Source organism: Heterodontus francisci, chromosome 16, assembly GCF_036365525.1.
Source record: "Heterodontus francisci isolate sHetFra1 chromosome 16, sHetFra1.hap1, whole genome shotgun sequence".
In the NCBI taxonomy this organism is placed as follows: Eukaryota; Metazoa; Chordata; class Chondrichthyes; order Heterodontiformes; family Heterodontidae; genus Heterodontus; species Heterodontus francisci.
This window is the reverse complement of record NC_090386.1, coordinates 56,627,242-56,651,170: the sequence shown is the minus strand read 5'-3', so window position 1 is coordinate 56,651,170 and position 23,929 is coordinate 56,627,242.

Sequence of the window (23,929 nt, the reverse complement as noted above, 5' to 3'; positions counted from 1 at the left end):
CAAGGCCAAGCAGCCATGGAAGATCCTAGCAGAGTGATGGGGTGCAGCAAGGGAGGCAAGGCAGAGCCTTACAATGGAGTATTTCCAAAATCCATGACTTGCAATAAATATACTTTTGACTAAAACTCACCCTCATGCATGTAGTGTCAAGCTGTCTGCTTCCATACTATCTTGTCCTCCAGCATGAAAGACAACATCCAATTCAGCCAGTGCCCATGTGACATCATTCAAGTAATGAAACAATCATGCTCATTGGCATGTTAATGATGTCAGTGGACTCTTTGCCAATATAGCAAGGCATTTGAGGGGATTGTAGGACTCACACTGACGCCATGGTGGAATGTGGTTATACATCAATGAAGGCTGAGGATTTGCACCAATTAACTTTTTATTACATTAAACATGAGGGGCTGAATTTTACAATCATGCCACCAAAATTGGTGGCGGGCGCGCGAAGCCGCTTCCATCCTAAGCACAGCGGCTAATTTAAATACTCGGGGCGGGCCGTTCCCCCCCCCCGCAACCCCCCGATAGTGTAGAGGGGGTGGGCTGTCCATCCCCGGCAATGGTGTCAGCTGCCTGTGCGCAGGTGCTGATGTCATTTTTAAAGAGCTTTGAGCCCTACCGGTAAATTTAAATATTTAAAGATAATGTGACTAAAAAAAAAATACATTTATTTTGCCCCTCTCCCACCCCCCAGTGACAATTAAATTTATTATTTGCCCTCTTCCTCGTGCAAAACACTTACATTATCCACCTGACCTCCCACCCCCCATAAATTGCATAAACTTTAACTTAAAACCCTTCCCACCATCTCCTGCAGTAATGATGTTACTGTGACCCCGTTCAACCCCCCACCCCCGCACTCAGAACCTTACCTCCTTCCCCCTCCCCACAAGGGTTCTGCTTCGTTTCCCCAGACCTTGATCCGAAGGCGTGGGAGTGCCGGCCAGCGGCAAGAAGATCGCAGAGGGACAGAAGGCGGCGGTATAAGTATCATTAATGAATTAATTTCCATTTATATAAATATGTAAATGGGGGTCCTGTCGCCGAGCGGCAGGGGGACCGCCATGAGGCCTCTCCGCCACTGGCAATATCAGGTCTGGCGGCCCTCTTCTGGAGGCATGTTCCGGACCCCGCCCCACCCCCACCCCACCCCCACCACGAACCCTGATGTCGGTGGGGGGGATCTGTAAAATCCTACCTGAGATATCTATTTGACCCATGAAAACCCATGTGTGTCAAGGTGTGTTTTTTATATGTTTGCATTTGCATGGTATATCCCTAGCGACCGCAACTGGACTGGAGATAGGCTGCTGATCATGATGTCTTCAGCGGGCGTCCTCTGGATGCTTGATGCTTGGAGGGCCCCGGCTGCCTGAAGGATTCCAGCACTGGTGCAGGACTGTCCTCAGGCTTTGAGGCTGCTGGAGCTTGGTTCACTAATGGAGGGGATGAGGAGTGGGTGTGCACACTTGAAAAGCCTGAGGGGAGACCCAAGATGTGGAGTGCATCCTCTCCTCCTCCCTCTCAAGGATCCTTGGAGCCTCCTTGCTCACTGGAGAAGGACTAGGAGCCGGAACATTCTCCAGACTCCTGGTCATTCTCTCACCCTGCCACTGCTGAGTGAACCTCACGACTGAGGGTTTTGCAGGTCATGGCGCATCTGTGGAATGTGGTTCTCCAACAGGGTCGCCAACCTCCCGATGGATGAAGCCATGCACTCATAGGCCTGGGACATGGCAGCAGTCATGGCATGGATGGACTCCCCCACCATCCGCTCAAGGCTACGCATGGCCTCTGGCATCTCTGCCAGATGTAACCTTACCTCTCCCTGCAACTCCAGCATGCCTTGTGCTGCTGAAACCAGAGGCTCATCATCAGCCTGGGTCTCAGCATGGGCCTGGCCACCCACAGTCCTTCGACTGTCAGAAGCCTCGGCTGTCTCAGCCTCAGCCAACATCTTGGGCGCATGTGTTGTGCTGTCACCAGATTGTGTTCCTGATTGTAAAGCCAAGTGGATTCCCACCAAAGTGAAAGTATCTGCGCTGGTGGAAGATGCAGGACAGTCTTAGGATGGTGCATCCTCTTAGTGCTCCTTGTCCTCAGAGGTTGTCGTCAATCTCTCGGGGTCTGTAGTCTCCTGCGAACGGCGACCTGCAAGATACAATGCAAACAACATATGTGTGGGTTAGGCTATACATATCCCATTAAGTACAGCATGCCCAAGCTAATTCACCATGACTATTGCATTTTTATCTGATTGGCAATAATCACCCTCTTGTGCTGAGACCCCGAGCTGAGGTGGTGCGTCCTCTTTGGCTCCCGGCCAGTTGCAATACCTCCTCTGACTTAAACAATACAGGTTGGGCACTCCGCTACCGGTCCTGTCCATCTCCCCCCTGTTATGGGCCCTCTTCTCCTGAAAGAGCAAGGATGCAGATATTGAAGATTGTCAAACTTCAACATCACAGGTTCTACTAGCATGGGCACTTCATCAACACCTGGGGAATTATTTGTCTTGCATATTGATGCAACCTGTCATGGGTCTAACTTCTTCTGAGGTATTAACGAGGGAGACTAGATTCACTTATGCCAGTCTTCTGCCAGTAATCTGCTATAACCTCCCTGTTTTTGAAATGGCAGTGGCACCCATGTGGCATACATGTAGTGACAACCAGGTCACAGCAAGCAATTTTGGAACATGCCACTTACCTTTGCTGAATGCAGGAGGTCATTCACCCTCTTCCTGCACTGGACCCAATTTCGTTGGGTGACCCCATGGCTACCAACCTCCTCTGCAATCTCCATCCAGGCTTGCTTGGTCAAGTGGGAAGACCTCCTCTTGCCATCGCTGGGGAAGAGGATCTCCCGCATTTTCCATGCAGCCTGGTGGAGAATAAGCAGGGAGGCATCACTGAACCATGGAGCCAACCTTTCTCGGACGTCTGACATGATCAGAAGGGGTGACTTGCTGAGTTTTAACTTTTGAGTACAGCACAGAAGTGTTGCTTCGGTGAGCTTCTATACAATGGGCGGCACAGTGGCGCAGTGGTTAGCACCGCAGCCTCACAGCTCCAGCGACCCGGGTTCGATTCCGGGTACTGCCTGTGTGGAGTTTGCAAGTTCTCCCTGTGTCTGCGTGGGTTTTCTCCGGGTGCTCCGGTTTCCTCCCACAAGCCAAAAGACTTGCAGGTTGATAGGTAAATTGGCCATTATAAATTGTCACTAGTATAGGTAGGTGGTAGGGAAATATAGGGACAGGTGGGGATGTTTGGTAGGAATATGGGATTAGTGTAGGATTAGTATAAATGGGTGGTTGATGTTCGGCACAGACTCGGTGGGCCGAAGGGCCTGTTTCAGTGCTGTATCTCTAATCTAATCTAATCTAATCTAATGCAGGGAGACAGTGAATGCAGGGTTGGTTCTACATCAGGTGACACCGTGAATGCCGTCTCTATTTCTGCCCCCACCACTTGATTGGGGAGACGGCCGCCTCCATTATGCAAAATGACCACCCGCTGCGTAATCACGGCAGAGCGGCCAAACACGGGACAAGCAGGAGTGGTGCCATTTGGCATGTCCGCTGCTGGGAGCAGTGGCGTGATCTGAAAATTCAGCCTGATCTGGCGGCGGCTTGCTAATTAACTCACGCAAGGCATGGGGGCCATCTAATCGAGGGCTCAAGGTCGGAAGTCTGCCAGCAAAGTCAGCATCAGCTGATGCCACAGCATATTGAAAGTGCTGCCAGCCCTGCATTCACTGCTGTCTGCTCTGAAAGCGCTTCTGCATTCACTGTTGTCTGCATAGAGGGGTCCTTTCCTTGACTGCCGTCTCCAACCAACCAAGGAGCTGACTGGAAGGCTGCAGCACGAATGGCAGCAGGAAGACCCAGATAGCCACACAGTTCAGTGATGCCTCGCTGCAGTTTCTCCTCCAGGCTGCAAGGGCAAAGGAAGAAGCGAGGGGCTGTCTGGCCAAGCAAGCCTGGACAGAGATTGCAGAGGAGGTCAGCAGACATGGGGTCACCCCCGAACCTGGATACAGTGCTGCAAGCGCATCAATAATCTTTGGTCTGCCAAGGTGAGTACTCCGTACCTCTTTTCTCTTTGGCACTTTCACGTAGTAACGCGAAAGGATGCATTTGATGGTTACAACCTCAGTAGAGCTCGTTAACTTTAAAAACAGAGATATGAACTCTCCAGATCGATTAAAGAATTACACAAGATTTCACTTTTTAAGACTTTTACTATAACAAATAAACTCAAAATCAACATTGAGTAAACAGTACTTAGTAGGTAGCTAATACACTAAATTACAGAAAAAGGTATTTCCAATTAACTTACTAACACACTCATTTGTATGTTACACAGTGTTCTCATCGAAAAGGCGTCCTTGCAGTTAAAAGTCCCAAACTTCTCCAAGTTGCAATGCATTGGATCTCCCACTATCCTTCTCAAAGCCTCTTCACTCTTCTCCCGAGCACATTCAATTGGCCTTCCATTAATAAAGCAATCTCTGGTTATCCTGTTGGTCTTTCTCCTCCACCAACCTCAACTTTCAAACCCTGGGTTCAAATCTTAGCAGTCTTTTGCTGTACCTGCAATCTGAGAGCAGCTGTCTCTATCTCTCTGTCTTTTGGGGCATAAGTGCCTGCAAGATTTAATAACATGATCTGTGAAATATTAATCAAAATTCTAGAAATCTGAATAAAAATGTGTCAAATTGAACCAAATCAGCATAAAATCATGATATGGGTGCCCATAAGGACCATGCATCATCCCACAGTTTCAAAGAATTTTTATCTTCTAGAAAATGGAAAATCTACTGTCTGTACCAGCATATTGCTATCACCTTACTTCAAGATATGATTTGATTTGGTTTAGATATCTAGCATCCTAAAAGATATTCCTGAAATGATGTGTTTTACAAGCTGGATCCTGTCAGTTGGATGTATGTCCTTCGAGATGTTGGAGGATGGTTTTTATTTATGATTAGATGTTCAATGTACTCCTCAAATCAATAAGGTTCTTAGACATTGAGACCAGCATTCATAGTCTTTTTAAGCATACAGTACATGCAATTGCTCTTATAACTGCACCAGATCATTGATAAGTTAGGGGCTGAAATACATTTTAGTTCTGACCTCAGCATACAGGTTAATCAGAGCTTACTTGAATCCAAATATTCATTACAATTTGCCACTTTTTATGCATTTCTCTCACCCGACAAATCACACGTTGATCACACAGGATTACCTAAAAGTTAAAATGTAATTCCATTTCAGGAAAATATAACTGAACTTGTCTTTTATCAATAAGTTTGGTTAAGGAGCTGGTTTCCTTCCGTAATAAACTATTTCTTTTCTGTTGGGCTAATTCTTTTGGGCCTCCTTATCTCGAGAGACAATGGATACGCGCCTGGAGGTGGTCAGTGGTTTGTGAAGCAGCGCCTGGAGTGGCTATAAAGGCCAATTCTGGAGTGACAGGCTCTTCCACAGGTGCTGCAGAGAAATTTGTTTGTTGGGGCTGTTGCACAGTTGGCTCTCCCCTTGCGCCTCTGTCTTTTTTCCTGCCAACTACTAAGTCTCTTCGACTCGCCACAATTTAGCCCTGTCTTTATGGCTGCCCGCCAGCTCTGGCGAATGCTGGCAACTGACTCCCACGACTTGTGATCAATGTCACACGATTTCATGTCGCGTTTGCAGACGTCTTTATAACGGAGACATGGACGGCCGGTGGGTCTGATACCAGTGGCGAGCTCGCTGTACAATGTGTCTTTGGGGATCCTGCCATCTTCCATGCGGCTCACATGGCCAAGCCATCTCAAGCGCCGCTGACTCAGTAGTGTGTATAAGCTGGGGATGTTGGCCGCTTCAAGGACTTCTGTGTTGGAGATATAGTCCTGCCACCTGATGCCAAGTATTCTCCGAAGGCAGCGAAGATGGAATGAATTGAGACGTCGCTCTTGGCTGGCATACGTTGTCCAGGCCTCGCTGCCGTAGAGCAAGGTACTGAGGACACAGGCCTGATACACTCGGACTTTTGTGTTCCGTGTCAGTGCGCCATTTTCCCACACTCTCTTGGCCAGTCTGAACATAGCAGTGGAAGCCTTACCCATGCGCTTGTTGATTTCTGCATCTAGAGACAGGTTACTGGTGATAGTTGAGCCTAGGTAGGTGAACTCTTGAACCACTTCCAGAGCGTGGTCGCCAATATTGATGGATGGAGCATTTCTGACATCCTGCCCCATGATGTTCGTTTTCTTGAGGCTGATGGTTAGGCTGATGTTGGGCTAATGGTGTTGGTGAAACTGCCTTACTTTGTAACCTTAGCAATAATTTTGCTCTTGTTACATATAATTGCTATTCCACAAAGTGAAACCTTTAATTATAAGGCTGTCTTTGATTCTGTATTATTCAGTACAAGTTAAATTTCCTGATTCTACAGAAAGTTCAATTAAAAATATAGGAGGTAATTTTGGTCAAAGGGTGAAAACAGGCACCAAATTGGTGCAGTGCTTGTATATGTGGACACCTCACACCCACTTTCACTGAAGATATTGAGTGATGTGGCTTGTTGAGAGTTGTGGAGGCTGAGTCATTGAATATATTCAAGGCTGAGATAGTCAGATTCATGAACTATAAGGGAGTCAAGGGTTATGGGGAACAGGCAGGAAAGTGAAGTTGAGGCCAAGATCAGATCAGCCATGATCTTATTGAATAGCAGAGCAGGTTCGAGGGACTGTACGGCCTACTCCTGCTCCTGTTTCTTATGTTCTTATGTTGTTGGACAGTTCCCTGGAGCCAAGGAGGTGTTGAAAATATAAACCTGGATCACAGGCCTAAATCCAGGATGGCAGGTTTCATCGTGGCCAGCTAGCTCAGTTATTTAGAGTATGATGTTAACAATGTGCAGATTGCGGTTTCTATCTCCCAATGGGTCATTTGCTTCCGTGAGGTGAGGGTAGTTTCTTAACTTTGTTTCTCCTTGAACAATTTAAAAAATTTGGAAGGAAGTTCAAAGAGGACATGCAATATTTAGAAGCAATACTGCAAAACCTCAGCTCAGTTCAGCTCATTAATCTGAAACATTATCCCTGTGTCTGAATCTCCTCAAATGTTTCCAGAATTGTGGAGTGTTTCCAGCATTTCATGTTTTTATTTCAGATTTCCAGCAACCACAGTATTTTGCTTTTTTTATCAGCACCAGCTGCAGCTTGCTTTTTGTTTTATTACCGTGTATTAGTGTAAAACCAAAGGAGACATGAGAAAAACTTTTTTACACAGTGTGTGGTTAGGATCTGGAATGCACTGCCTGAGGGTTTGGTGAAGGCAGTTGCAATCATGACTTTCAAAAGGGAATTGGCAGCATTTGCCCCAGAGGTGGACTCTTGGACCATGCTATGTTCTGTTGCTCGAGTGCGCACACCTGCAGTGGAGACATAAACAGAGGCATATTAAGCATCAGCAGAACATGAGGTCACACACTTTCCTTTGGTGTTCACATATGGCTGCAAGACTAAAGATGACACTTCATCCTTAAGCCGTGACGATCCTGCTTTGCCATCTGCGATGGTTCTGCCTCCCTCCTCACTCACAATTGCTGCAGCCTCCTCCTCAGCTGGTATCAGGACTCTAATGTCAGGGACACATCCACCTGTTTTTGCCCACTCCCACTGGTTGTGGGTGTGTTTATCCTGCAGGAGACAGTGCAGATTTAATGATATGTCAAAAGATGCATCACAACCATTGTATACATGCATCAAAATCACTCATTCCGGACTAGCTTTCGCACAACACATCGAAGCACATAACAAATACCAGGCGTCAACTTTCCGCACAATCATTTCATGTATTGCACCAAGGCTGCTCACGCATTCCACTGTACGTCTTGTCTGCCCTCTGTCTTAAACACACGGAACCAGGGAGAAAAACAATTGAACAGCTTTGGCAAGACCACTTACCCTCGCCGATCTGAGCGAGTCATTGATACGCCTCTGACACTGAACCCAGGTTCGTCGCATAACCCCACGGTTCGATATCTCCTCCGCTACCTCCATCCAGGCTGCTTGGTCAGGTGACAGGGTCTTCTGAGTACATCTGCAGGGAAGCGGCTCTTCCACCTTTCCCTGATGGCCTGGAGGAGAACCTGAAGAAAGATATCACTGAACCATGGGGCGGGACACTACCTGCGAGCTGACATGTTTATGGCTGTTGCTCCAATCAAAAAACACATTTGGTGGGGGTGGGTGCGAGTGCAGTTGGTGTTGGGGTTGAAAATTCCAAATGAAAACTAAATAAGTGCTTTTATTGTGTAAAATCACCAGACGCTTACAAAACACTAAGGCTGCTGATCCTTGAAGCTTGCAACACAGAATGATTTATAGCAGTTGGGCTGCATTTTAAGACTCTGCCGCCAAGGTAGGCAGCGGATGTAAAAAAATGTGGCCTGCGTGCACAGGCACCATGTCATGGAGCCGCCGCAATTTCCAATACAACAACTCAATTGCATGGCCGCACGCCTGCCCCCCCCCCCTCCGCCCCCCATGATGTGCGAAGGGGGCTGGTGAGCCGTCGCCCGCAAAAGCATCTGGCGCCAATGCGCAGGCGTCGTCACCATTATTAAAGGGCTTGCAGCCCTCAAGGTACAGTTAAAATTTAAAGGACCAGTTAAATTAAAGTTCTGCAGGAATGAATAAAATTACTTTTCAATGCACTCGCCCACCCTCACCCACCACCACCCCCCATGGCATTTCAAAACGTTCCTGCCCTTTTCCCCCCCGGAATGCACGCCAGGCAAATTCGCCCTTCTCCCCCACCACCTCAAAGTTTGGCAACTTTGTCCTTTACCCCTTCTCATCATACTCCCCCCCCCCCGCCACACCAATCCACAGTGTTGTAGCCCTTCTCCCCACTCTTGCATAGAGAAAATCAACTCTTCCCCACTCCCTACAAGTGTCACGCCACGTTTCCCCAAACGGGGATTCAAAGACGCAGCATTATCGGCCGTTCGAATAAAAATTGGAACGTGGTGGCTGAATCACTGCGGCCTATGTGGTAAGTAGGCATTAACATAGTTTAATCTGCGTCCCGTCGCCGAGTGGCAAAGCAGCCACGAGGCCTCACCCCCGTCACCAAGATCGGTACTGGATCCGCCTCCATTGGGGTCAGTGGTGGGCCTCCGCTGCACTGATCTTCATTGCCCCTCCGCCAATGTTCCCAGTGGTGGAGGGGCTTTAACGTCCAGCCCATGGTGTTCATGGTGCTTCATAGAGTGACGGCAGGTTCCACCAATGAAAGTCTGTCCCCACTGCATGATCGTATGTGTCTCCCGTGGCCGTTGCCACACCATTAATTTTCATGTAAAATTGCGGTCGAAACAGGACAAAGGGCGGAAGCAGAAGTTTTGCCACCTTCTGGTTCTGCTGTCGGAAATGCTGCAGGAATCTTAAAATCCTGGCCCATATCTTCTCTTGCGGGTGGTTCACTCTGACCTTATGTCCTACACACACAGGCAGCAACTCCATGCCTGCATGTTTGTCATGTGTGACTTTCATTTTCTCTTGTCTTACCAGTAATTTATCTTGGACTGACGATGATCTAATCAGATGATGACTTGGAAGAGTTGTCCTGACTTGCTTTCCGAGCATGATCTCTGCTGGGGATGGTAATCCTGTATCTAGGGTCCATAGGTGCAACATTGCTATTGAATGTCTTGATTGGTCTCCTTACATTTCAAGATTAGTGACTTTACCGTCTGCAACATCCTTTCTGCTAGTCCATTTGACATTGGATAGTGTGGAGATGACGATCATGCTTTACAGCCCACTTTGAGCACATTTCTTGAAATGGCTTACTGGTGTATTGTGGACCAGTATATGACAAAATCTCCTCCAGGGAACCAAAGAGACTGAAAACTGCACTCATTGGGCTGAAATTTATGTTGTTGCTGCTATGAGCGGCAGCAGCTGTAAACAATGGTTGCCCGCACGTCAGATGGACTCAATAAAAATACAAGGTGTGTTGCGTTTTTTGATTGGAGCAGCAGCCATAAACATGCCAGCTAGCAGGCAGTGTCCCACGCCGTGGTTCAGTGATACCTCACTGCAGGTTCTCCTCCAGGCTGTCAGGGAAAGGTGGGAGGTCCTCTTCCGTGCAGATGGAGTCAGAAGACCCTGCCGCCTGGCCAAGGCGGCCTGGATGGAGGTAACAGAGGGGATATCGAACCGTGGGGTTACGTCGTGAACCTGGTCTTTTTATTGAGCAATATCCACTCCCGAAATGGTCGCAACTGCACCCACACACTCATTCACTCACACACACACACACGAGAGAAGATAGAGAGGAAAAGGAGTAAGTGGTTTGAAGTGAGGTAGGATTTTGGGGTTCACAGTAAATCTGTTGCATCTTCTCAGAGGTCAATTACTCTTTTTAAAGTTTCAGGCCTGGGTTGTTTTTAGATTTCTCTGTTGGTTGAAATTTCAGTCTGAAGACAAGGGGTCACTTTCAGTTCTCTGCTGCACAAGTTGAAATGTAGAACGCACAGCAAAGCACCTCCTCTTTTCTTGCTGGATTTTTCTCAGCAATCCATAGGCTGTTGGAACAGATCTTGACTCACTGACAGACTAAGTGGTAACCGTAGAAGGCAATGTCTCCCAATGGTGTTCTGATTGTGGCTAGTTCATGTGAATCCTCAGGAAGATGCATGGACCACTAGTCATGTTTCGCATCCAATTTTGAGAAAAACTTGGCTCTAGCAAATCTTGGGTTGAGCTCTTCTAAAGTGAGAATCTTTTGAGGATACCTTTTGAGTGCTCGATTTAAACTTCTGGGATACAAGCATACTTTAATGGTACTATCTTTCTTAATTACAGTGGTTATAGAGCTACACCTATCAGTGCGTTGCTGAACACTGTGAATAATCCCTTATCGTTCCATCGTGTCAAGCTCGGCATTTAATTTATCCTTTATATGGACACTGCGCTTCTGTGGTGGATCTATGAGGGGACTGTGTTGTTTTTCAGGTGAAGAATAAAGTCTCCTATAAAACTGCCCACAGTGTCAAATCTGGGTATTTCTGTTGCAGATCTTGAATAGACTCAGTAGGGTCACACTTGCTTGATTATCTAGCATTACTGCTTTACTGATCTCATGAATCGTCACAATCCGGAGTTCACTTGTGAAGGAATATAGGTATAACAGGCTTGATTAAGTAGAATTTGGAAATAGTTAGTGTATTACGCCTTTAGACTTAAAGATTGAATAAATGGTTAGTTTTCAGAGCTCACTGAAGTTCCCCTTTAAGATGTTAGAGTTAAACATTTCAAAGTCTCTGTTAGAACAGAATTTCTGTTACCAGGGGTCTCTATTAGAATAGAATTGCTGTTACCAGGGACTCGGGAGATAAACGCAAACATTGAAATATCCTGTGTGACCTCAGTAAGAGATAGCAATAAAACTTAATTGGTTTATGGGGTTATAAAAGCAAAAGCAAGGGTCACTGATCTGAAATGTTAACTCTGCTTCTCTCTCCACAGATGCTACCAGACCTGCTGAGTATTTCCAGCATTTCTTGTTTTTATATGGTTTATGGGGTTGTTGTTCAGACAGATTGGCTCAGGAGGTTGCTGTGGGTACCATGGAAAGGGTAATTAACAATAAATGTAATGTACTCACAGGAACAAGAGAGGTCAGGTAAACACAATTATGAACATTTTGACCAGATAAAATCTCACAAACTGCAAATTCCAGTAAAATATTAAATTAAATTACAGATATAGATTTTAAAAGGGAACACAGGAATGTCACATCTAATACAAAGGTCATATGACACCTCAGAAATAGTATAAAAATACAAGGTTCTGCAGTAGATACGTAGGAGTGTTAAATCCTCAAACAACATTTCTCATCCATGCCTTATTCGGGGATTTAAGGTACAAGTTTACTTTAAATTTTGATGGATATTCTGGATATTCTAAGATAATTTTTCTGTAACATTAGCAAAGTTAAACTTTTGGATTCTATGTTAGAAATAAAAATATGTGTTAGATCTCTCAGTAATATTTGATATTGTGAAATACGTATCCACTTAAGAAGTTTATTGCATGTTAAATTCTTTCATAAATATATAAAAGTTAATAAATCGTCTCATGTAGTATTCTGTATACAACTACAAGAACCCCCTCTCTGTGTCTCTTTAAGTGGAGAGATGCGCATTGAAGCGAGTTTCCCAGACCCTTATAATGTCTGGGATATTAATGACTTAGCCATAAAAATATTAAAAATTGACTATCCAAAAGATGGTAAAATTCTCTGTTGGTTTTCTTTCTTTGAGGGAAAGCTAGTGCAATTCTTTGGACCCAAATAAGTGTCTGAGAATTTGTCTGGTTTGAACTTGATTAAAGGAAATTCGTGGGGATGTGCTCCTGATTTGCTTCAGTCCCTACAAGGGGTTAAAGTCATAAATCACTTCACACTGTATGCTGGTCCATTGGTGTCAACATCATAGAAGACATGTGGTGACCATGCAAAGCTTTCGTATCTACCACACAGTAGATTGCTGAACTGTCATATGCGGTGAGTTGAGCTATTGTTGTCTGTAACATAGACTCCCACTTTGCCAGGTACATGTCTTTGAGTATCTGCAGTAATAAAATGTTTGTGCTTTCCTCAGTATCTATCTGCAGTTAGAGCTTGTGCTTGCCACTTTTGTTAGGACATATAATTTCAACTGCGGTGAAAGCTTCCAGTTGTGTGATTGCATCCATTGGCTGTGTAACTGTCACTTTATAGAAAGCTTGTTCACTTTCCTGCTTGAGTTTGCATCCTTCAGTGTATTTTTCTCTTTCCAGGTCTCTGCCTACTTCGTGGACATGCCTGTGCTTGAAAAGGTATTTGGTGAACTTTTTTTTATTCTTGCCATTAGGAAGCATCAGTTTTTTGTTGAGCTTTGACTTGCTGTGGCTTCTTTGCTGCTAGATTTTCTACACAGCCTTGCCCAATGTCCCTTTAGATCTAGTGCCTTGCATGTATCTCTGAATGCAGGACAGTTACGTGGCTGATGCATTGGAGCACACTTGCTGCACACCTTACCCTGTCGAGGTGCCTTGGCTACCTCGCCTATGGTTGTTACTGCTCCAAGTGCTTGTATATATTGCCTGCTTCGTATTTTCTGCTGTCTTCAAGTAGACTGCCAATATCGTATAATTTGCTCTTATCAAGCAGATCCTTTCGGGATGCCTCTATTGGAGTTGATATGATTCCCAGCTCCATTATTCTGTCGGAGAGTTCTACATCTGAGAAATTGTTACCTTTGTCTTTGTTTCGACATTTACTGATGAACTGGTCAATAGTTTCTTTGTGCTGTTGTATATAGGCCAGCAGTATGATTCAATGGATTCTAAAGTTGACCTTGACTCTTAACTGATCTTCTAGCATCGTCCAGAGTTTAGATGGATCTTTCTGGTCTGCTTCTGACAGTCCAGAAGTCTTGACGCAATGGAGACCTTCATTGTCAATCACAATCTTTACTTATATTGCTTGCTTGTTGGGTTCTGCGACTGCAAGGTCTAAAAAGCATAACTCCATAAGCTGTTGAAATAGTTGGAATTCATGAAGGAAGTCCAGAACCTTCCAATTCATAGTTGGGTGTTTAGTTGTCATGGCGTCAAAATTTCTTGCTTTACAAGAATTCTTTTTGACAGAGCTTTCCTCTTAAACTACTTTTCCTTTAATGACTTTTCTTCGAGGAAATATAATGCAGGTCTACTGTGCCTGCAGCAGTGGAGCTCTGCCATGCCCTGAGCTCTGCGGCTGCAGCATGGGTTTTCAGCCTCTGCATGGAGAGACTCCGCCCACGGAACTCTTTTCGGTGGGAAAACTCATGACACGTAATGGAGGTGCAGTCTCTCAGCCCCGATTCGGATCGACTTTTTTTTCAGCCTGATTCTGCCTGAATACTACATTTCTGGTTGATTACCATTGTGATAAAATTCCCCTTTCAATTACTCACTCTCTCGGAGTACCAATTCTGAAGGGTCAATTTTGAATCCAGTCCTAAATTTTGCTGCCACTGCTTTTCTCGCTGTTTTCAGGGCTGTCCCAGGCTTTCATGGGTTCTCTCATTATCCACAATGTCGCACTTGTGATCACTGTCACTATATTGAACACTGCTGCTACCACATTATGCACATCTGCAGCACTACCACCATATTGTGTTCTTGGCTGGTAACACAAAAGTACCAAACACTATAACAATGATTGGTAAACTAAACAATGGTTTTTTTTGAAATTGAAGAATAACAGGATTCTAGGAGAGCTCTTCAATACATATGCTACCTGCTGACTAGCATTGCTCCAACTACTGTATCACATGTTAACATGCATCACTTCCTGTGATGATATATACTAAACTGTTTACATATACAGTAGTATATTAATCATGTTAAAGCAATATGACAACAATTACATTCTAAGTTTAACTAATTTACAGTTGGCTTATACCTCCCTATTTAATAAACAAAGGCTAACATTACTGTTTTATAACGAAATGTCCATACTGGTATAATATTAGGCTTCAAGACAGTATGATGAACTCTTTCCTTACATTAACCTCCCACAGTCAAAACTGTGCATATAACCAAGGTCACTTAAACAAGCACCATACAATTCGGAAATGCAGCATCAATGTGCTACAGGCAAGCATAATGTCTAGTAATAATGACAATTACAAGTTAGACATGTTAGAAATACAGTCCAATCAATTCCAAGTCAATTAATATGAAATTTGTCTATTTTTACAATATAAACTGAAGTAATTTCCGCATCATTTACTCTTTCAGTGAATGCAACTTATTTTGTTAAGAAACTGATAGAATTGCTATAAAAACTGAAGCATATTGGAGATAGTGTGGAATCAGAATAAATCCCATAAGTTTAAAGTACAATGGCCTGGATTTTACAGTCAGTCATGATACTTGCTGCTGGACTCAAAGAAAGCAGCCTGCAAAGATGTAGCGATCTCTGGGGCACTGATTTCCCCTTTCCTGATGTTAGTTTGAATCTGGTGCCAAGTCAAGGGGATCTCCAGGCTTCCAGGAACATTGATTCCATCAAGTAGGGTAAGCAGCCAAACACATTGAAGTATTCTCACAGACAGCAAACCAGGAATTAAATGCACTGGTTATCCTTCACTCTTAACTACATTTTACTGAGAGCAAAATAAATGATTGAGACATACACATGGGATTAAGATGAAACATCAGATTTTTTTTAAACATTATAAAAAAATATGGAATTTTTTATCATACTGGAAAAATGACATTCCACAAATATAAAATTATTTTTCAGGCTCAGTGTGACTGTTCAACAGTAATTATTGTCATGGGAGGTTTTTACTTCTGTATAAAAACTAAGGGTTGCTGTGTACCTTTAAGGCAGAGAGAAGCTTTTAGACTCTCTGGGCACAGTGTGCCAGCAGCAAGCCTGTTTCCTCAGTAACAGCAGGAGAGAGGGGGCCACCTGCTGTATTGTATCAGTTGACTGTGGGTAAAGAATGGCTAGAACCAGTTTGATCTGGAGTCCAGCAAAGCATGTTCCACTGAGGGAAGGAGTTGTCTTTTTCTCAGCAGAAAAATTTACTTTCATCTGCAGGCTGTGTTTCGCCTAGTGAGGGGGAAAAAAAACCCAGAAAGGAAATCTTTGTATTGTTGGAGGTAGCAAATTTCTTTTTCCAGTCTCTAAGAGGTCTTTGCCTCAGCAGTGACTTTCAGTTGACTTTTTGTGTTTCTGGGAGTTCTGGAATTCTCAGTAAAGTTTCTACTGAAAGACAACCAATTTTAAAATCCAAATAGATCTATTGCTATGCTCCATGTTGAAAGAATTGTGCGACACCTGCTGTAACCGAAATGCTTTGAATGCCTATCCATTAAAAATTGTTTGTCACATTTGCCTGGAGTCTTCAAGTGGCATCTGACTATTCAATTTTGGGACACCTCACCGAACCTGCAACGTAACCAATCAAGACATACAACCCAGTTATTTTATTATTCTTAAGAAACAGCTCTAATTTTAAACATCATTTTTAAAACCAGTTACCCATTAACTTTTGAATGTATGCGTGTGTGCATGAAGGTTAGGAGGAATAAGAAGTTATAAAGTCTTTAGACATAAATTTATCTCAATATTGTTTTAGATTTAGTTTATCAATTAATAGTTATTTTGTTGTTTAAAGATACCTGGTTTGGTTTATTTTATTCTGAGGGTTAATAAAGTGTTTTATTTGGCTAATTTCCAGTAGGTGGGAAAACGTTAATAATGATATATGACCTGTGGAGTAATGAGACTGAACTGACAGTTCAGTACTCCCACCTCGGTTGTCACATTACAAACTTCATACACTGTTAAACACCCAGTTACACCTTATTCAACAAAACATAACTTTTTCAAGGATTTTTACAGTGAGACTAATACAGTAAATACAAGTTCTCATCACTTCAATTATTTCTAATTGATTGCAGGCTGGTGGGACTTCAACAGCATAGAATTGTAAGTAGGTGAACCCGCACTTTCCCTCTTATGCTCTTAACTCTAAAGTCTAACCTGAAACTGTCCCGGTGGGGACAATGGTCAAGGCTCACAACTCAGTACACTTGGTATGCTTTTAATAGTTCATTGTATCAACGATAACTTACAAACATCAGTACCCGGCTCCCTTCAAGTTAAATCAATACTCACAAATGTTGTCCCTTAATTTCTGAACTGCACATACCCTGTCGATCATTCAGAGGAGTATTTTCCCATCTGTGCAGCTGATCAAGTCTGACCGCAGTTATTCTGGCACATTGCTGCTCTTGTCCCTAAACACACGTTTCTTATAGTACAAAAATCACACCAGTGACAATGATTGATGCAAACCCCTCCCACTTTTGATTGTAACTTCTTTAATCTTGCAACAATTCCACACCCTTGGTTCCTGAATAGCCCATCAATATATGAAGGTGTTTCGATGGAGAAGGTTCTGGTTTATCAGCATCATTAGATTGGTGGATGAGTTTCGTCATAATGAAACAATTTTTGGGATTCGAATTTTCAAGGGATGTGAATGTCCACTCAGTCATACTGGCATATAAGTGCTATTTACAGTTTGTCTACAGGAGTTCAATGATCATGATAAGCCACTTAAATCTGGATAGATGTATACCATTGTGTGGTCTGATTGCAACAGCTATCTCTTGACTAGTATATTCATGAAGTCATGAAGTCACTCCATTGTCTGTGTTTCATTTCAATTTCCAGCTTGTTTTTATTTAAAGGAGAGTTACAAAGTCTCACGGGATCCTTGGATGTGAAAATTGGCCAATTTCCGACAACTGCAGTACCATTGCTTGAACTTTAAATCTTGGCTCCCTTTAAGTTGAATGCATTCTAGCTGAAGGGCCGACTACAGGACTCGACCCCAAGTGACTTATGTCCTGACTCCTCAGAGGATCAGTCATTTCAAACCAACTTTTCCTGTTCTTGCTGAGCCAAGACCTCACACATTAACTTTTCTGTCTGTTCTTCTTCTACCATCTTTTCGCTGCCATTGCAAGACATAGCAAATAGATCAAGTTGATCAATTCGATTATGGCCAACACATGAGGCATGATTCTTATCCAATGATTTATCTCAATCATAGCTCCCCAATTCCATGATTGCTTCCACTGTTGTGTTTTCTCTTCCTTGTGCTTACTTGGACTTCAGACATCAAGGCACTATCCACGCATCAGGGGTCAGTTAACACTTAAGTAGTTGGTTCCTATATTGAGGGTAGAAGCATGTCATTACATTTCAAGAGAACATCTGTACATGTCTGGTCTGTCTGGTGATCAGCAGCAGACTCCAGTGAAAATGTAACCACACCCACTTAAAGGTGTACTACAACACCCATCATGGAATAATTTTCAATGTTTTGTATATCCTTCCCCACCTCACTTTGTCTTTGTTTTATTTCCCACAATACATTCTGGGTTACATCAAGATCATTCAGTAATTTAGTTATTTTTGCCTGAACTTCAGATTCAAGTAGCTCTAGATCATAGCCAAATTTACAAACAAATTCTTCCATGTTCAAATGAGAGAGTGGGTCTGGTACGTCAATACAAGTTTCCTTTCCTAGGTGTAAGGGTTGTAGGAATCTATGTCCTGTCGATACCACATGAGTAGGCTCAGTTCAAAATGTTGGTTGTATAACTGGCACGTCAAATTATTTCCACAAATAAAATATTTTACAGTTGTGGTTGCACAACACATTCCATTCCTTCTATAAACAGTGTCACAAACATGCTTCCATTATTTATTTTTTTGCAGGACTTGTGTTTAAAAGTGGAAAATACCTGAGAAGATGCCTGGACTTGTTTTTTTTAAAGGGTTACTGGAAGGACACTTGAGATTTTGTTTAAAATACTTACTGGAAGTCACATGTCTTAAGCTAAGTAAACAGCCAGAGTATTAGAGAAGTCACATGCCTGGATATGGCTACTCGGTTCCCAGAGGCCATTCCCTTGAGAACAATTTCTGCTAAGGCGGTGGTAGAGAATTTAACCCAGCTCTTCACTAGATATGGATTACTGCTTCAGGTCCAGTTGGGCCAGTGTTCCAATTTTTTGTCGAAAAGTTTTCATGCCGTTATGAGTAATCTGGGCATAACACAATTAAAGTCTTCAGCATACCACCCACAGACACAAGGGGCTTTAGGACAGTACCATCAGACCCTCAAAACGATGATCAGGGCATATTGGACTGGAATTTCTTCAATTAGTTTATGGACATGAGTTAAGAGGTCCTATGAAACTAATCAAAGAAAGGTTTTTAGAACAGAAGGACGACCCTTCCATGTTAAATTATGAGAGTCTCACGAGAGCCTGCGAAGTGGCTCAGGAACGCCTAGAGCTTCCCAAACAATCATGAAGAAATGGGCAGACAAGCATGCCAAGATCGGAACATTTCAACCAGGGGATGAGGTATTAGTATTACTGATTTTCCAGGGTGAACCATTGAAAGCGTGGGTTCAGTGGTCCATATAGAGTAGTCAAAAGAACTGATAAAATAAATATTTGATTGACACCCCAAATCACCAGATAAAGAATCAATTGTGTCACATCAATATATTGAAACAATATCACTGCCGGGAGGAGGATAAGCACCGTCAGCTATGTCAGGTAGTAGGGACAGTGAAGGACGAAAGGGATAGTGAGGATGAGGCAGAAGGAGGCCTAGATAATTCCCAAATTGAACCTCCTACTATCCCGTTAGCTAATACTGAATTGTTCGGGAGATTAGACACAATGCTTTCATATTTAGATACAGAACAATGAGGAGACCTTACAAGGCTACTTACAGCATTTACTGGAGTGTATAGGGACAAACCAGAATGTACAACCTTAGCCATCCGTGATGTGGATATAGGAGAATTCTCTCCTATAAAACAGCATCCTTATCACTTAGGTCCCAGAGAAACAGGGCCAGATGAAAATTGAAATCCAATACATACTGGAAAACCATCGAATTCAACCTAATAAAAGCAGCTGGAGTTGCCCAGTCGTGCTTTGCCTATGCCTGATGGTTCAACTAGATTTTGTATAGACTACAGAAAGGTTAATGCAGTAACAAAGGCAGACTCCTAACCAATTCCTCGTTTGGAAGACTGTATTGACCGAGTGGCAGTGCTGTGTTTCTTACCTAAATAGATTTGTTAAAGGGATACTGGCAGGTTCCTTTAACACCCCGTGCTAAAGAAATATCGACCTTTGTCACACCAGACAGTCTTTTCCAATGTTGAGTGATGCCATACGGGCTAAAAAAAACCTCAGCAACTTTCCAGAGGCTAATGAACCAAGTGGTAGCCAGTGTTCCTAACTGTGTGGTTTACCTTGATGATGTGCTTATATGCAGTAACACTTGAAAGGAACACTTGTAACAACAAGAAGCTTTGTTTAGAGAATTACAGTCGGTTGATTTGGTGATAAATGTTGCCAAAAGTGAATTTGCAAATGCCTGGGTAACCTACCTAGGGCATATAGCAGGGCAAGGAAAAGTGTTGCCAAGAACAGCAGAAGTGTAAGCATTGGTAGAGTTCCCTGCCCCTAAGACTAAAGATTTTTGGGGATGTGTGGTTTCTACCACAAGATTGTACCAAATTTCAGCACTATAGCTGCTCCACTGATGGAATTGCCAGAAAAGAACTCCAAGGTAGTGTGATCAGGGCAGTGCCAAGCATTGTTTGAGAGGCTGAAAGCAATTTTGATCAATGAACCAATGTTGGTGGCCCAAAATTTCACTCAGCCCTTCAAGGTAGCAATTAATTCTAGTGACCTAGGGGTCAGTGCTGTTGTGTTAGAAGCAGATGAATCGGGCATAGAAAGGTCAGTGGGATACTTTTCCAAAAAGCTAAATTAACACCAAAAAACCCCTGGGCTTACTACTATCACTTAAACATTTTGAAGTATATGTCTGTCACGGCTACAGGGAGACACTGGTATATACTGAATATAACCCCCTAGCCTTTGTGGAATAATTCAAAAACCAGAATGCCAGACTATTTTGATGGAGTTTACTATTGCAACCCTATCACTTAAAGATTATCCACAGTGTGGGGAAAAACAATGCAATTGCTGATGCTTTGTCTAGAATTTAACTTTGCTCTGAGTTATCTAAGTGCAAAGATGGTACAAAGCATAACTTTATTAGGTATAGTTAAAAAGTAAATGAGAATGAGTATGTAAATGTCTTTTCATTTTATTATATTTTGTTCTTTGTCCACACTTTATAATGAAACACATTTAAAAATGGTGTTAGGCTATGCATGTTAGGATATTTTAGAAGGGTAGATATTTATACTTTCATATTTCAAACTGTGGGCTAATAAGTTTTGCATCTTTATTGAATAAGTCTTGTTTTATAATAAATCAACAATTTTGTTGTTTATTAAAGAAACCTGGTTGGCAGATTTTTATTCTGAAACTAATATAAAGTGTATAATTGGCTGCATCAGTAACTGGGTAAAACATTTAAATATATGTTGTGATCAGTGGCGTAGTGGAACCAGTGCATTACTCCAACGTCAGGCGTAACAACAGAATTAACAATTCCATGTCTTCCGGATGTAGTTTGCATGGTACAATTTGCCCTCTTCCCTGAGAATCTGCAAGTGGATCCTTCATGGTCATGCAATATTGGGACAAATTACTGGGCTGAATTTTATATTCCCGCCAGCGGCCCACCGCATAGGCTGCATGTCGCGGAGCCGCCGCGATCCTAAGTGCAGTGGTTCATTTAAATAGCTGGGACGGGCCACCCCCAGCCCCGATCATGTGGAGGGGGCAGGCTGTCCTTCCCCAGCAATGGCGTCAGCTGTCTGTGCTCAGGCATTTGATGCCATTTTTAAAGGGCTTTGAGCCCTACTGGTAAGTTTCAATATTTAAAGCTAAAGTGAATATAAAAAAAAAACAAATACATTTATTTTGCCCCTCTCCCACCCTCCAATAACAATTAAATTGATTACTTGCCCTCTTCTCCCCAAAACACTTACCTTGTCCACCTGACCCTCCTCCCCCACAAAAGTGCATAAACCTTAACCTAATAACCTTCCCACCGTCCCCTACATCAATGATGTTACTTTGACAACTTCCCCCCCATGCACTTCCGCACTGAGAAATTTACCTCCTTCCCCCCTCCCCACAAGATTTCCGCCTCGTTTCCCCAGCGGCAGGAAGATCGCAGTGGGACAGAAGCCAGCGGGACAGAAGGCAGCAGCATAAGTATGATAAATGCATCCATTTCCATTTATTTAAATATATAAATGGGAATCCCGTTGCTGAGCAGCAGCAGGGCTGCCATGAGGCCTCGCCACCACCAGCAATATTGGGCTGAGCCCTCCCGGCATCGGGGTGCGTGGCGGCCCTCTCCCAGAGGCGTTTTCTGCACCCCCCACCCCCCCCACCCCTCCACGAAATCAAATGTTGGGGGGTCTGTAAAATCCAGCCTAGAGTCTTTTTCATTTGCTGACACCCCACCAAATCTTTGGGAATCCACCTATCCGCTCCGCTTGCAAAAGCATTATATGCTACATAAGGAGCATTGTCTTGGTGCTTTGTCACTATTTGTATCCTATACAATACATATCCATTTTTTTCCATTCTATCCCTGATGGCTTGGAGTTATGAGAAGGAATTTCAACAAAATTCCAAACAAATAGTTGTTTAGTAGTACAGAACTTGAGTATTGCTGAAAATAGAGACATGTTGTTGAAGCTTTTTGACTTGCACTCATCAGGACAATCACAGGAATAACCAATGTAAGGGAAAACAGCAACTTATACTGCATGAGAAGAGAGTGCTGATTGGTTGGCAAGTGAACTCTGATTGGTAGAGGCATTGCCATGGCGAATGCACCAGTTTACAGTGACTGACAGTTAACTGCCAAGCTTTGTTTAAAATGAGCAATGTGATATACAAATTTCAATGCCAGTATGATGCTAGGTATATAGGCCGTAAGTCCCAAAGACTGGTGTATCGCATCAAACAACATGTCCCTTCTGCTGTTCGCAACAGGGAAGTTAAGGACCGTACCCAACCAGTCCATGCTTGCAAAACTCAAAACACAGTGTCCAACATTAGATGTGATTTTGCGATTGGACAACATTTGCTAAATAATCAACAGTGTGCTAAGAATTACGCTAACAACCAATTTAAGATTGTCAGTAGGGCTTGCAGTGTGGTGCATTTGCACGTGCTAAAAGCTACATACATTAATACACAGGGCCCTGTTCTTTGCAGACAGAATGAATATGTATAAACATTGCACCTGTTTCAGCTGAACAAAATAAGTGACAGCCATTGGCTGATTCATTCCTCAGGGCAATGCCTTGATCAATCAGAGTCAAGCTGCCTGGTTTTAAACAAAGTTTGGCAGTTAACTGTCAGTCACTGTAAACTGGTGCATTCTCCATGGCAACGCCTCTACCAATCACAGTTCACTTGCCAACCAATCAGCACTCTCTTCTCATGCAGTATCAGTTGTTGTTTTCCCTTACATTGGTTATTCTTGAGATTGTCCTGTTGAGTGCAAGACAAAAAGCTTTGACAACATGTCTCTATTTTCAACAATACACAATTCCTAACACTGTATTACTAGCAGGTCTATTCCATTTGTGATAAATTACTTGAACCCCTCAATGATGGGGGAGCCCAGCACATTAGTGCGAAAGATAAGGCTGAAGCATTTGCAACAATCTTCAGCCAGAAGTGCCGAGTTGATGATTCATCTTGGCGTCCTCCTGAAGTTCCCAGCATCACTGATGCCAGACTTCAGCCAATTCGATTCACTCCGCGTGATATCAAGAAACAACCAAAGGCACTGGATACCGCAAAGACTATGGGCCCTGACAATATTCTGGCAATAGTACTGAAGACCTGTGCTCCAGAACTTGCCGCACCCCTAGCCAAGTTGTTCCAGTACAGCTACAACACTGGCATCCACCCTGCAATGTGGAAAATTGACCAGGTATGTCCTGTACACAAAAAGCAGGTCAAGTCCAAACTGACCAATTACCGACCCATCAGCCTGCTCTCAATCATCAGTAAAGTGATGGAAGGTGTCATCAACAGTGCTATCAAGCGGCACTTGCTTAGCAATAACCTGCTCAGTGACTCGCAGTTTGGGTTCGGCCAGGGCCACTCAGCTCCTGACCTCATTACAGCCTTGGTTCAAACATGGACAAAAGAGCTGAACTCAAGAGGTGAGGTGAGAGTGACTGCCCTTACATTGAAACATAGAAAATAGGAGCAGGAGTTGGCCATTTGGTCCTTCGAGCCTGCTCCGCCATTCATTATGATCATGGCTGATCGTCCAACTCAGTAGCCTGTTCCGGCTTTCGCCCCATATCCTTTG